Source organism: Pan paniscus, chromosome 8 (genome assembly GCF_029289425.2).
Source record: "Pan paniscus chromosome 8, NHGRI_mPanPan1-v2.0_pri, whole genome shotgun sequence".
Taxonomy (NCBI): Eukaryota; Metazoa; Chordata; class Mammalia; order Primates; family Hominidae; genus Pan; species Pan paniscus.
This window is the reverse complement of record NC_073257.2, coordinates 40,450,318-40,463,925: the sequence shown is the minus strand read 5'-3', so window position 1 is coordinate 40,463,925 and position 13,608 is coordinate 40,450,318. Positions and strand designations below refer to the sequence as shown.

Sequence of the window (13,608 nt, the reverse complement as noted above, 5' to 3'; positions counted from 1 at the left end):
CTGTAATCCCAGCACTTTGGGAGGCCAAGGTGGGAGGATCATTTGAGGCCAGGAGTTCGAGATCAGCCTGGGCAACACAGTGAGACTCCATCTCTGTAGTTTAAAGAATGAAAGAAAGAAAGAAAAGGAATAAAGAGGAAGAGAATAAAAAAGGATCTAGGAAGATTTTTAAAGAAAAAAACACGTAATTTTTAGAGGAATTTTGACCTTTGCAATCTTTTTACCAAAAATCTACATGCATCTCAAAAATGGATAGCTAAAGCATTAGATCAGTGTCCATATCCAAATGCTTTTATTTTTTCTTCTTTATTCTACTAGATAAGAAAATTCTAACTCACGTTATAAATCATCAGAGCTGGAAGAAAATGTTTTATGGCTCTGACAAATGGTTCTGGGTATTTGGATTGAAGCTAGGAAGAAATTTCCAATTGAAGACTGCTATACACTCTAAAGCTGAACTCTTGTATGCTTTGAGTTGGGAGGTGGGGTAAATGTTTTCCGTTCTTTGATTGCATTTGACTCCAGAGAGCGTTCTATAATTTCTGTTAACACCATATGCATGTGGTTTTATAATATGCTCAATATGATGTTATTATTATTTTTTCTCTAAAGAAGGAAGAAATTTGAGATTTGTTGTTAAAAAGAGTCATACACACAGTGACAGAGCTGTTTCCACACAGTTTGATTGTCTTAAAAAGTCCTCTCCAATGTTGAAATCAAGGGGTTTTTTTGTTTGTTTGTTTTTTGTTTTGTTTTGTTTTGTTTTTGCTCTAATGCATTAGAATCAAGCAAGTAACAAAACCAAATATACTTCCAATACATACTACTTTAGCAAGTCACTTGGAATCTTGGAGATGTTCTTTGCTGGCACTTTTTTAGCGAAACTGAAATATATGATATAACATTTCTCATTAAATTGAGGCCTTTTCTCTCACTTTAAACGTGTGATAGAGCTGATTATTATACATATTGTTCATTTGTTCACTGAGCACACAGAATACAGCTTAGGACCACTGGATATTACCTGATTATATTCCTATTTTCCAGCATGATCGCAAGTTTAATCAAGAGCGGGAAGTATGTTAATGGTTACTATATCAATTAAGCCATAAGTACTGCTGCAGGTCAAACCAGAACACAGAGCCTGGAACAAGAGAGAAGCTTATTTCTCTCCATCTCATAAACTTCCAAGCTGTTCCGTAAAATTATCAGGTGTCCATGCTCCTTCTCTTTTGGTCTGGTGCCATTCTAGCATGTTGCTTGTCTGCAATATTCCACAACAGCTCACAAGACCCGTGATTATGTGGCAAGGAAGAAAACGGAAAGGGAGGGTTTTACATATCTCCTACCCATTAGGGCACATTCATAGGCCACACTTACCTACAAGAGATGCTGGGAAATGTCGCCTTTATTCTGAGTGGCCATGCGCCCAGCTAAAATAGTCTAATACCATAAAAGAAAGGAAGAATGGCTCTTGAGTGCAATCAGCAGTCTCTGCCAAGGCCAGCAACTATTTCCTGTGAATTAAGTATAATGGGTTTGACTTTCAGTTGTCACCTTTTATTCCCAAGTAGCACCTGTCTTATATACAGTGCTTGTGTTCCATCACAACTGTTTCCAATTCAACTTTTTTTCTGATCTTTATCATGGATCACAATAGTTAACAAAAAAATCCTTTGTCTCTAATAAGGGCAAATTAGTCCATTCTCACACTGTTTATAAAGACATAGCCAAGACTGAGGAATTTATAAAGGAAAGGAGTTTAATTGACTCACAGTTCCATGGGGCTGGGGAGGCCTCAGGAAACTTACAATCATGGTGGAAGGGGAAGCAAACATGTCCGTCTCCACATGGCGGCAGCAAGGAGAAGTGTAGGGAACAGCCCTTTATAAAACCATCAACTCTCATGAGATTTATTCACTATCACTAGAACAGCACAGGAAAAACCTACTCCCATGATTTAATTACCTCCCACCGAGTCTCTCCCACAACACATGGGGATTATGGGAGCTACAATTCAAGATGAGATTTGGGTGGGGACACAGCCAAACAATATCAAAAGGTTATCAGTAACAAACAGAACAAGAAAAAAATCCAAATGATGGAATACTTTCTCCTAATACTTTCATGGTACATATTCCTTGAACAGATTAATAGTAAACATATAATTTAATGCAACTGTAAAGCAGAATATCTGCTAGCATGCATGCATATACAATTAGAGTTTTCTTTAGGTCTAACCAAATGGGAACCTGGCAGTTCTTATACCAAGGACATCCAAGGGATGCTCCTGGCTTCCAGCACCAGTTGTCTAAGAGCCCACATTTGGGAACACAATTAAGGCTATGCATCAGAGTTTTTGTTTATTGCAAACAACAGAAATGGACTCTGGCTAGCTCAAAGGGAAAAAGAAGGGAATTTATCACAATGATATGGGGGTTGCTCATAGAAAAATAAGCAAAAGGAGCAGGTGTCAGGAAGGACAGAAGTCATGGCAAGGTAGCCCTGGGAAAAGACCCTTAGAACAGCCCTGCCATTGTGACTCAGCCCTTGGCATGTTCCGTCCTCATCACTGTGCTCTAAGATCTTCAGCCTCCTAGGAGGAGAGTCTGAAGGTTGATGTTATGGGCTAAATTGTGCCCTCCCAAATTTGTACTTTAATGTCCTAATAACCAGAACCTCAGAATGTGACTATATGCAGAGATTGGGTCTTTAAAGGAGTAATTAAGCTAAAATGAGGTCATTTAGGTGGTCACTAATCCTACTGGCATTCTTATGAGAAGAGAAAATTTGGTCACAGACACACACAGCAGGAGAAGGCCAGGTGAACGTGAATTCAAATGGCCATCTGCAAGCCAAGGAGAGAGGCCACAGAAGAAACCAACCTTGCTGACACCTTGATCTCAGACTTCCAGACTCCAGAACTATGAGAAGACAGATTCCGATTGGCTAAACCACCCAGTCTATGGTACTTTGCTAACCTAGCAAACAAATAAGCTTGGCTTGTCTTTTTGCTTCAGACCGCATGCAATGAAGCAGAGGTAATCTACTAAAAGAAAGCGGAAAGAAGGAGAAAATGTGTCCAAAATAAAAAACATGATACATCTCTAGGAATAGTCGAAGCCTCTGCATTTAGAAGAGAGATTAAGTTTATTCCATATTACTCCAAAAAAAGAAAAGTAGTGACATTGGAAGTTCTGAGAAAATACATAATGGTCTAAATAGAATAAAATGCTGCCCCATAACTAGAATGGAATGAATTACCTTATAATTGTCTTAAAGCAACTACTATCCTTATTACAGCTAGCGTTTACTGAGTGCTACTATGTGCCGTGAACTGTGTAGGGTACTTTTCTGCATTATGTTATTTAATATGCCAATGGCCTCATGAATAAGTGAGCATTATTAGACCCATGTAAAAATAATGAAACTAAAATTAGTAAATAGTAAAAGTAATTTCAAAAGCCGCAGTTACTTTTGCACCAACCTATAACAAAAGCCAGATTTTGAACCCAGGACTATTTGAATTTGGAGCTAGAATTCTTATCCTAGTAGCAGTCTTGGTTTCAACTGTTGAATTCTAGAGGTATTGTACTCTTCTTTGTTTCAGCCCTGGTTGGTAGATTCTTAGGGGAAGCAGAGGCTGGGATTTCTAAAGAGCAGTTGTCAAGAGAAGATTTGGAAGGTTAAGAGATTGTCAAACTATGTGCTGCACTGTATAAGATAATGCTGAGAATGATCGCAAGATATTTAGCTTGACTATATTTCTACCCATGTTGGAAGAAAAGGCCTTGTACCACAGAAGTGACTCAGTGCTATTTTTTTGGTAACAAGCCTGCTTTTTGAGGTCAGATTGAAATGTTTAGAACTATCTCCTATATAATGGAATTGTTTGTCTTATAATAGCATCTGCCAGCCCAGACTGTGCATTAGAACACCTGGGAGAGCTGTTAAACAATATATAAGTCTGGGCCTCCTTCCCAGAGGTGGTAATTCAGTTGGTCTGTGATGGGGCGTAGGCATGAATATTTTTAGAAAAATCCCCCAGTGCTTCTAATATGCAACTAGGGATGAGAAGCGCTGCTTAAGAACTATACAATCTAACTGCACTTCAAACTAATAATGAAACCCGTTTTTCTATAAGAAACCTACCTGATTTGTTTTTCAGCTAGAAAAGCATCAGACTCTCCCTCTGGTTTTTATCCTTCCAGGTCTGATAGTATCAATAAGTCCACCTTGTCAAACAACATGGGCGTGAAACATTTTCCCATTCAGTATCAATGGTGCGGCAGATTCCTGGTATCATTGCAAAGCTTGATGAAACGATGGCTATGTCTTTTTGTTCTAGCTGCTGTATGTTCATATTCTGTTTAATTTAAAAAATTATGTACATGAAGGGAAGTTGTCTAGAAATGGGACTTTAGTTAATGTATCCTTATCTATTGCCATAATAATGCTGTGTAACAAACCACAAACCCTCACCGGCAGTGTTTATTGCTCATGTGTCTGGAGTATGTTGAGGATTGGCTTGGTGGCTCTGCTAATCTTGGCTGGACTAGTTTGCTCCATTGGGAGTCAGCTAGCCATTGTCTGATCCATGTAATGACTGGCGGGACTAGGCATGACTGGGGACTTGGCTCTGCCTACGTTTCTCACATCCTCCAGCAGGCAAGCCCAGAGATGTTCTCATGTGATGGCAGAGGTGCCAGAGAGCAAGTCACATGCATAAGCCCTTTTCAAGACTTTGCTTATGACAGGTCAGCGAGAATCCCCTTAGCCAAAGCAAATCACCTGGCTGAGCCCAGTGTTAGTGGATGGGCAGTCACTCCACCCACTTGCAGTGGGAGGGCAAAAGGTGTGAACACTGGGAGGGGGAAAGAACTGGAGCCATCATTTAAATTCAAGAACTGTTGGGAAAACACTATAATATCAAACCCTGAAACAGAGTAGAAGGACTAAAGAAAGATGATAATATGGTGAAATAAAAAGCTGGAAAAACAAAAATTTTAAACGGAAATGCAAGACCAATGGTGTGGCATTGTCAACTTTCAATTGGCTAGATGCCAGAGAATATGAGGGAAGGAACTGGCCTCCTACTTTTTACTATTGCTCTTCTACCTAAAAGGTAACTGTTAAAGTCTATAGAGTGTGGACAAATTATAAGCTATTCAAAGAAATGGGAATAAAAACATGTGAGTATATTTCAAACCAAGTCATTTTGTATCATAATACATCAATGTCACTGAGATTTTTAGGGGATAAATATGTGTTTGAGTCAACTACTTAGAAATACATTAATTAGGTACAGTTAGCTATATCTTTAAATCTCTTGATGATTTGAAAACAACTTTAAGATACTATTCTATCAATTTCATATTATTTGTTTACCTGACTTTGCATAATAAAATAGATGTTTGGGCCAACATTATTAAAATAAGAACCCTGGCATCTTCCTGGTAAATCTGTACCACCGTTTCCTTGGTCTTCTCAATTTCAGCTAGGTGTTCCTTGAAGTCAATTTTATTTATAGGCAAATCCAAATAAAAGTGATTCTTATGCCTTTTCTTATCCCTGAATTTGACCCAGCTCTTGATCTGAGTAACAAGATGTAGTTTTTTAGCTCTACAAAAATACTTTGAACCAGCTGCAGGATATTTAGTGAAATGATTGCCTTATTTTGAGGTTTGGGAATACAGAAGATGGGTTTCTGTGTAAATGTTAAAATTATTTTTCTTTGGATCAGATTAATTACAGAAATGAAAGATTTATTACTAACCACTTCCACATATAAGACACAGAAAAATAGAAATCTGTAGTAGAAGTCTAAAATTTGGAGTTGCTGAGATAATAAGAACTTACAAAGTGCATATTTTTAATGTTTAGCTCTCATTTTTTTCCACATTAAAGAGTACTTTTCCATAAATGTGTTTATATATATATGCACATATATATATACATACATGTGTATATATATGTGCACATATATATACACATATGTGTGTATATATATATATGTGGTACTGGAACATCAGTATATTTTTTAGACAAGAACATTTTTGTACTTCAAGGAAACTTAGAGGTTACCTTATTTAGCCCTCAATTTATAGAACTGAAAAAGAATCCTCAAATAAGTTGAAATGATTTTCCCAAAATCATGCAGCAATTCAACCACCATCATGATAATATCTAGTACTTACGTAGTTTACAAAGCATTTTTATATCCATAATGTCCATTAATTTTAACAACTATGTTCAAGTATGTAGTACAGTCTTCACTATCCATTTTTTAGATAAGTAAACCAAGGTATACAGATATTGAGTAACGTATCCACAGGCACTAAGCTGTAAGACACATAACAGTGTCTTCTACCTCTACAATGTCAAAGTATCCCAGCTGGAAATTGGTGTTAAAACTACAACGAGATGCCACTATGCACCCATCAGAATCAGAATGTCTAAACTCAAAAAGACTGACCCTGCCAAGTGTTGGTGAGGATGTGGAGGAGATGGAGCTCTTGTACCCTGCTGGTAGGGTGGGACATGGCATAGCTGCTTTGGAAAACAGTTTGGCTGTTTCTTTAAATATTAAGCATACACCCCCCATATGACCCAGCCATGTCATTCCTAGGGATTTACCAAAGAGAACAGAAAGTCTATATTCATACAAAGACTTGTACACAAATGTTCCTAGCGACTTTTTTGCAATGGCCCTAACCTGGAAATGCAGCAATATAGATGACTCTCAATACGGTTACACTGATTGAAAGAATCCAGATGAAGAAGAGTACATAATTTGTGATTTCATTTATTTAAAATTCTAGAAAATGAAAACTAATCTTTAGTGATAAAAAGCAGATGGAGTTGTGGGAAGGCAGCAAGGGTCCCCAAGGATTACAAAGGACCAAGAAGAAACTCGGGACTGATGAAAATGTTCATTATTTTGATTGTAGTGATGTTTTCACATCACACACACTATACATATGTCAAAATTTATCAAAGTGTGCACTTTAAATCATCCAGCATATTATATATTTCAATATGTTCGTGTACCTTAATAAAACTGTTGAAAACAAAAAGTGGCCCAGCTAAAGTCAAGATTCTGAAAAATCTGCTTAATTATACGCAAACTTACTAAGATCACACGAATACAAGAGTCTTTCCCCTTTTTTGATTGAAATAAACCCTAGCAATCAAAATTTACATAAAGTCTCTTAAAAATGGGAATAGCATTGTGACACCTCTGTGCCTTGTAAGGCAATTGCAGTGATTTTATTATCACTACAGTGCTATTAATTCTAACAATAAGAAGTTATTAATGGTCTTATGTTTTGTTAATTTATTTAACAAAAGAAAGTTTCAGTCAGAGAGCGACATTTACTCCATGCTGTTGGGTATGCAAATGAATCTTCTGGGGACACAATTTGGCATAAATGTTTCAAGGACTTTAAAATCATCCTTTTCTTCAGTCCTGTTCTTCAGTCGGGTAATTACACATCTGGCAGTTTAACCTAAGAAAATGATCTCAAAGCCAAAAAAAAAAAAAAAAGCCTTTTGCAAAAATTGTTCCTCCCAGCATTATTTATAATAGCCAAAAATGGAAATAAATTTAATGTCTAAAAATAGGGAAGAGTTCTGAAAGAAATCACGTTACATTCTCTTAATGGACTGTTTATAGCAATTAAATAAATAATTTGTAATAGGTTTTAGAGAATCACTGAAGATGCTCCCAGAAAGAGTGAAACCAAATTGTAAAATATCCCTCCCCTTAAGGGGAACATCACACACCCGGGCCTGTTGTGGGGTGGGGGGAGGGGGGAGGGATAGCATTAGGAGATATACCTAATGTAAATGATGAGTTAATGGGTGCAGCACACCAACATGGCACATGTATACATATGTAACAAACATGCACGTTGTGCACATGTACCCTAGAACTTAAAGTATAATAATAATAAAAAAATCCCTCCCCTTGACAATAAAGAAATGAACAAAAATAGGTAAAACAGAAGAAACAAAACCCCAGCACCCAGAGAGAAGACCAACTTCTCATAATAGTATTTGAAAAGAAGCGTCAGGGTGAGAGAAAAACCAAAAAGTCGTTTGGATTAGCTCCTGACACTTCATCCCCAGGCAGTGGAGATGAGACGGAGAAAGGTGAGCAGATGAAATCCTAAGCAGTTTTTTGTTGTTTTGAGATAGTCTCACTCTGTCGCTCAGGCTGGAGTGCAGTGGCATGATCATAGCTCACTGCAGGCTTGATCTCCCAGGCTCAAACCATCCTTCTGCTTCAGCCTCTGGGGGACTAGCTGGGACTACAATTGCGGTCTACTGCGCCCAGCTAATTTTCTTTTCTTTTTTTTTTTTTATTTTTGTAGAGACAGAATCTCACTATGTTGCCCAGGCTCCTAAGCAGTTTCGATAATCCTGCTCAGTTTGGGGAGAGGCAAATTGGAATAGAGAAGGAGAGATGGAGAAAGAAAAGCAGCAAACTCCTGCAGAAAGAAAGTCTCTTGCACTCGGGTTGGTGCTCACTAGTGAAGAGAGAGCATTGCCGTGGCTCGCCACTCTGGACTAGGAGAAGACATGGAGGGGACTGTGAGCAGTCAATAGTGAGGCACAGAAAACTAGCTCAGCCATAAACAAGACTTTGCCAGGACAGAAAGCAAAGAAGAGAGAAAAAGAAGGCAAGACCATTTGCAGGAGTAGAAGGATAGAGCGGTGGGGCCAAGAGAAATCTCTGCCACTCCTTGCCCTCCCGCCCCACTCCATTCCCATAAAAGACCACCTGGACCAAAACCTGTGGAATTTTTCCCTCTTAAACCCCTGAGTTGAGGCTGGGTGCAGTGGCTCATGCCTGTAATCCCAACAGGCAGAAGGTGGAGGAGGGAGGATGGCTCGAGGTCAAGAATTTGAGACCGCTCCACACACAAAATTTTTTTTTAATTTAGCCTGGCATGATGGCATATTCCTGTAGTCCCAGCTACTCAGGAGGCTGAGGCAGGAGGATTGCTTGAGCCTAGGAGTTGGAGGCTGCATTGAGCCTATGAACATGCCACTGCATTCCAGCCTGGACAACAGAGTGAGAACTTATCTCTAAAAAATAAATAAATAAACCCTGAGATATTACAGCATTATTCATAATAGCCAAAATGTGTATGAACAACCCAAATGCCCATTAACTGGTGGGTGAATAAGTAAAATGTGGTATATTCATACAATGGAATATTATTTGGAAATAAAGAGGTGAAATGCTGATACATGCTACACATGGGTGAAACTTGAAAACATCATGCTAAGTGAAAAAAAAAAAGCCCATCACAAAAGGTCACATCTTATATGATTCCATTTATATGAAATATCCTGAACAGGCAAATCCTTAGAGAGAAAGTAGATTAGTGATTCTTGGGACCTAGAGGAGAGAGGACAATAGGAGGGACTGCTAACGGGGAGAGTTTCTTTTGAGGGTGATGAAAATGTTCTAAAATTAGGTAGTGGTGGCCGGGCGCAGTGACTCATGCTGGTAACCCCAGCACTTTGGGAGGCCAAGGCAGGTGATCACTTGAGGTCAGGAGTTCGAGACTAGCCTGGCCAACATGGTGAAACCCCGTCTCTATTAAAAATACAAAAATTAGCTGAGTGTGGTGATGGGTACCTGTAATCCCAGCTCTTAGGCTGGGGCACGAGAATCACCTGAACTCAGGAGGTGGAGGTTGCAGTGAGCCAAGATCACATCACTATACTCCAGCCTGGGAGACAGAGTGAGACTCCATCTCAAATAATAATAATAATAATAACAATAGGAAGTGGTAATGCTTGCACAATACTGTGAATATAGGGAAAAAAACCCCACTGAATTATACACTTTAAAAAGATGACCTAGGTCATATGTAAATTATATCTCAATAAAACTATTATTTGAAAAAGAAGAAGAGGGAGAAGCGTGTGAAGGATTTCTGGGATTGCTGGCACGAGTGACAAGAGTGACTCTTAGCTGATGTGCTATATCCTGAATTGAGGAAAGGATCTGAAGCTTGAGGAAACTACCTAAGGGAATAAGAAAGGCCACTGCTTAGTTGGAAGTAACCCCATCACAGGGCTTTACATCAAATTATAGAAGAAAGGTCAGAACTCACTCACCAAATCCGACTAACCTGGTACTTTCTGAGCACTCTCTTGCCGTCCAGAGCCTCCGGCTTCCAAATAGAGCCAGAACGGCAGGCCCAGCCCTCCACATTCTGAGGTCTCAGGTAAGTAAGAAGTGACCCAAGATGGCACACCAACATTGAGATGAAAGAGAAAGCCTTATTACATCTGCCTGTAGTGAAGAAATAACATAGCAACCATAGAAATACCCAACAGCAAAGAAAATAATAGAAAAGATTATAGAAAGATAACGTGAGCAATCCTTGGTCATAAAATACACAATAGCAATACAGAAGAAAACTCTGTATAAAATAGGACTATGTGCTATACAGAACATGCAAAGGACATAATCAGGAAAAATACCAATATTTTAGAACCATGGAAATTGTGATTTCAAAAATGACAGTACATGATAAATATGCAAAACACTAAAAAAGGCTCCTAGTGTAGTGCTAACTGGAAAGATACGCAGGCATATATACTATAGGGTTACAGATATATATTTAATAGAATTATAAGGAAAGTCCTGAGCCTGATAAAATTGTTTTAGCCATGTGTAGTGGAGTTCACCTGTAATCCCAGCTACTCAGGAAGCTGAGGTTGGGGCATTCCTTGAGCCCAGGAGTTCGGGATCAGCCTGGGTGACATAACAAGACCTCATCTATAAAATAAAATAAAATAAAATAAATAAAATTGTATTGAGGTGATTAGTCAATGCATCTTTTTTTCCTTCTTTTTATGTTTGTACATTTTACAAGTTTTCTATAAAATGCATGTATTACTTTTGTAATGAAAACCATAATAAAACATATATTTTAAAAAATAATGGTTTCTAAGTGCCACTGTTGTGGGACATGCTTGTGCATAGGTCAAGTTTTATGTGGTCAGTGTGTAGCAGCAAGCAATTTTCAGTCTAAATGGCAGACTGAATAAAACTACGTGTGGATTTATTACCCTTTCTCCCCAAATCTCATTGAAATTCCAAAACAGATAAACAGTAGAAGGAATGAGTACATAACAGTGCTGCAAACCAACAAAGAATAGCATCAACAAACCAAATACGGTGAAGAATTTCTGTAGGACACAAAGCAAACACGACTGGATTTATGGGGAAACCAGAGCCCAGCCTTCCTAACTCCAATCACATATAGCAGAGGACTACCAGAGAAGCAAGTTACCATCTTCCCATCAAGAACTGTAGGCTAGAGTCAGCAGGGCCATGGATCCAACATGAGCCACACACTATTGAATGGATACCTGATTAAAATGTTGCAGAAGAACTAGGCTAGTAGCATACAGAAATGGTGGCATTTTTCACCAGGATAAAGCCTAAAAAACAGTTCTCTAAATAAAGCAGAGGGATGAAAACTGTGAGTTCCTTGTGGAGCCAAAGGCTAAAAATGGTTATTGGGGGAAAAAAAGTAGTGGAAGAAAATTCCATACTTAAGAAAGACAAATTTTTCAGATAAAAAGATACCCACTAGCCAAAAAAAGCTGAGCAAAAATAACAAAAACATAGAGCAAGAGAGACAGTTAGGCATAGCCCGAAAAAGATGAAAAGCTACCCAAAATATCTCGCAAGGCTAATATAGCCTTGAAACCAAAACTGGACAAGTACAATAGAAGACTAAAGAAGAAACTAGTTCCACCCTGGAACATAGACGCAAAATCAAATCAGCAATGTATAAAATACTCATACAGAATGACATTAAAGAGTATGTCCCATTAATAATAAGGTGTTTCAATGTTAGAAAAAAAACCTAATTATGTGATCAAACATCTTAAAATATTAAAGTAGAAAAACACATTTCTATCATTGAGAAAATTTTTGGGAAAATTCAAATGTGCATAATTAATAATAAACAAACCTAGAAAATTAGGAATGGAAGGTAGAAAAAACAATGTCTCCTCATCAGTCAGCTTCACTTCTTCCTAAAAGAACCTCACCTTTATTCACTGTCCTCTGATGGCAATTGTGGTGGTTCTGAAATATGTCCACAAATTCCTTACCACTCCTCTGTTCAAGAGATGGATTGCATGCTTGGTCAAAGAGGACGACCTTCCCTGATAGAGGAGGTCCCTTCTTTGGTCAAGGGTGTATGAGTAGCTGCACTCCCCTGCTAGAATTTCCAGACAAGCTCTCAAGAAGCAGAGCCTAACTAGTGACTCAATTCTGATGAATCAAGTGGAAGTGACAGTCATGAAGGGCAGTGCAGCCCCCTCCTGGATCTCTTGTGTAGTGCTTTCTTTAGGGGAAGTTAGTTGCTATGTCATGAGCAGCCCTTTGGAGAGGCTCACATGGCAAGGAACTGAAGACCCCAGCCAACAGTCCTCAAGGAACTGTGGCCCCCAGCCAAAAGCCAGCAAAGAACTGAGGCCCCAGCCAATAGACAGAAAGGAACTGAGGCCCCCAACCAATAGTCAGCAACGAACTGAGGACCCCAGCCAATGGCCAGCAAAGAACTGAGGCCCCCCAACCAACAGGCAGCAAAGAACTGAGGCCTCCCAACCAACAGGCAGCAAAGAACTGAGGCCCCCGGCCAATATGCAGCAAGGAACTGAGGCCCCCAGCCAACAGCCAGCAAAGAACTGAGGCCCCCAGCCAATAGGCAGCAAGGAACTGAGGCCCCCAACAAGTAGCAAAGAACTGAAGACCCCAGCCAACAGTTATCAAGGAACTTAGGCACCCAACCAATAGGCAGCAAAGAACTGAGGCCCCCAGCCAATAGACAGCAAGGAACTGAGGCCCCCAGCCAATAGCCAGCAAAGAATTGAAGACCCCAGCCAACAGCAAAGAACTGAAGACCCCAGCCAATGGTCAGCAAAGAGCTGAATCCCCCAGCCAATAAGTAGCAAGAAACTGTGGCCCCCAACCAATAGGCAGCAAAGAACTAAGACACCCAACCAATAGGCAGCAAAGAACTGTGGCCCCCAGCCAACAGGCAGCAAAGAACTGTGGCCCTCAACAAACAGGCAGCAAAGAACTGAGCCCCTTGGCCAACAGCCAGCAAGGAACTGAGGTCCCTGGCCAACAGCCATGTTGGTGAACCATTTTGGAAACAGATCCTCCAGCCCCAGTCAAGCCTTCAGATGACAGCCACCCCATCTGACACCTTTACTGCAACCTCATCAAAGATCTGGAACAACAACTATGCAAATAATCAATTCCCAGATTCCAACTGTCACAAACTGAGTGAAGTAATAAAAGTTTGTCGTTCTAAGCTACTAAATTTGGAGATATCTGAGTAATTTGTTGTGTCATAATAGGTAACTAAAACAGTCTTCTGGGAAAGGCTAGACTTCTCAGCCCTGAGGATAAATCTATTATTTATTTAAGTTGACAAGTAAAAATTGTACAGATGTATTGGGTACAGCATGTATTTTATTTTATTTTATTTTATTTCATTTTATTTTATTTTATTTTAATTTTATTTTTGGGGGACACAGTTACACTCTGTTTTCCAG

The 13,608-nt window shown here is 39.3% G+C and overlaps 1 protein-coding gene and 1 long non-coding RNA gene across 3 annotated transcripts in view; one reads left to right on the top strand and one right to left on the bottom strand.

Moving 5' to 3' along the window:
• Positions 1–10,158, top strand: part of LOC100973318 (outer dynein arm-docking complex subunit 2) — a 214,484-nt gene extending 204,326 nt beyond the window's left edge. The window contains exon 20 of one of the 2 annotated variants that reach the window (XM_055092543.2): positions 319–10,158. The gene's annotated coding sequence lies outside the window, so the exon portion shown is untranslated. The remainder of the gene's footprint in view (positions 1–318) is intronic. The other variant, XM_055092541.2, reaches the window with a different exon arrangement.
• LOC117974532 (uncharacterized) overlaps positions 1–12,255 on the bottom strand; it is a 52,331-nt gene extending 40,076 nt beyond the window's left edge. Inside the window, exons 1-3 of the long non-coding RNA XR_010113232.1 lie at positions 12,091–12,255; positions 10,714–10,804; positions 10,152–10,315 (exon numbers count right to left, since the gene is read on the bottom strand). This is a non-coding gene — a long non-coding RNA (uncharacterized LOC117974532). The remainder of the gene's footprint in view (positions 1–10,151; positions 10,316–10,713; positions 10,805–12,090) is intronic.
• Positions 12,256–13,608: the final 1,353 nt, after the last annotated feature.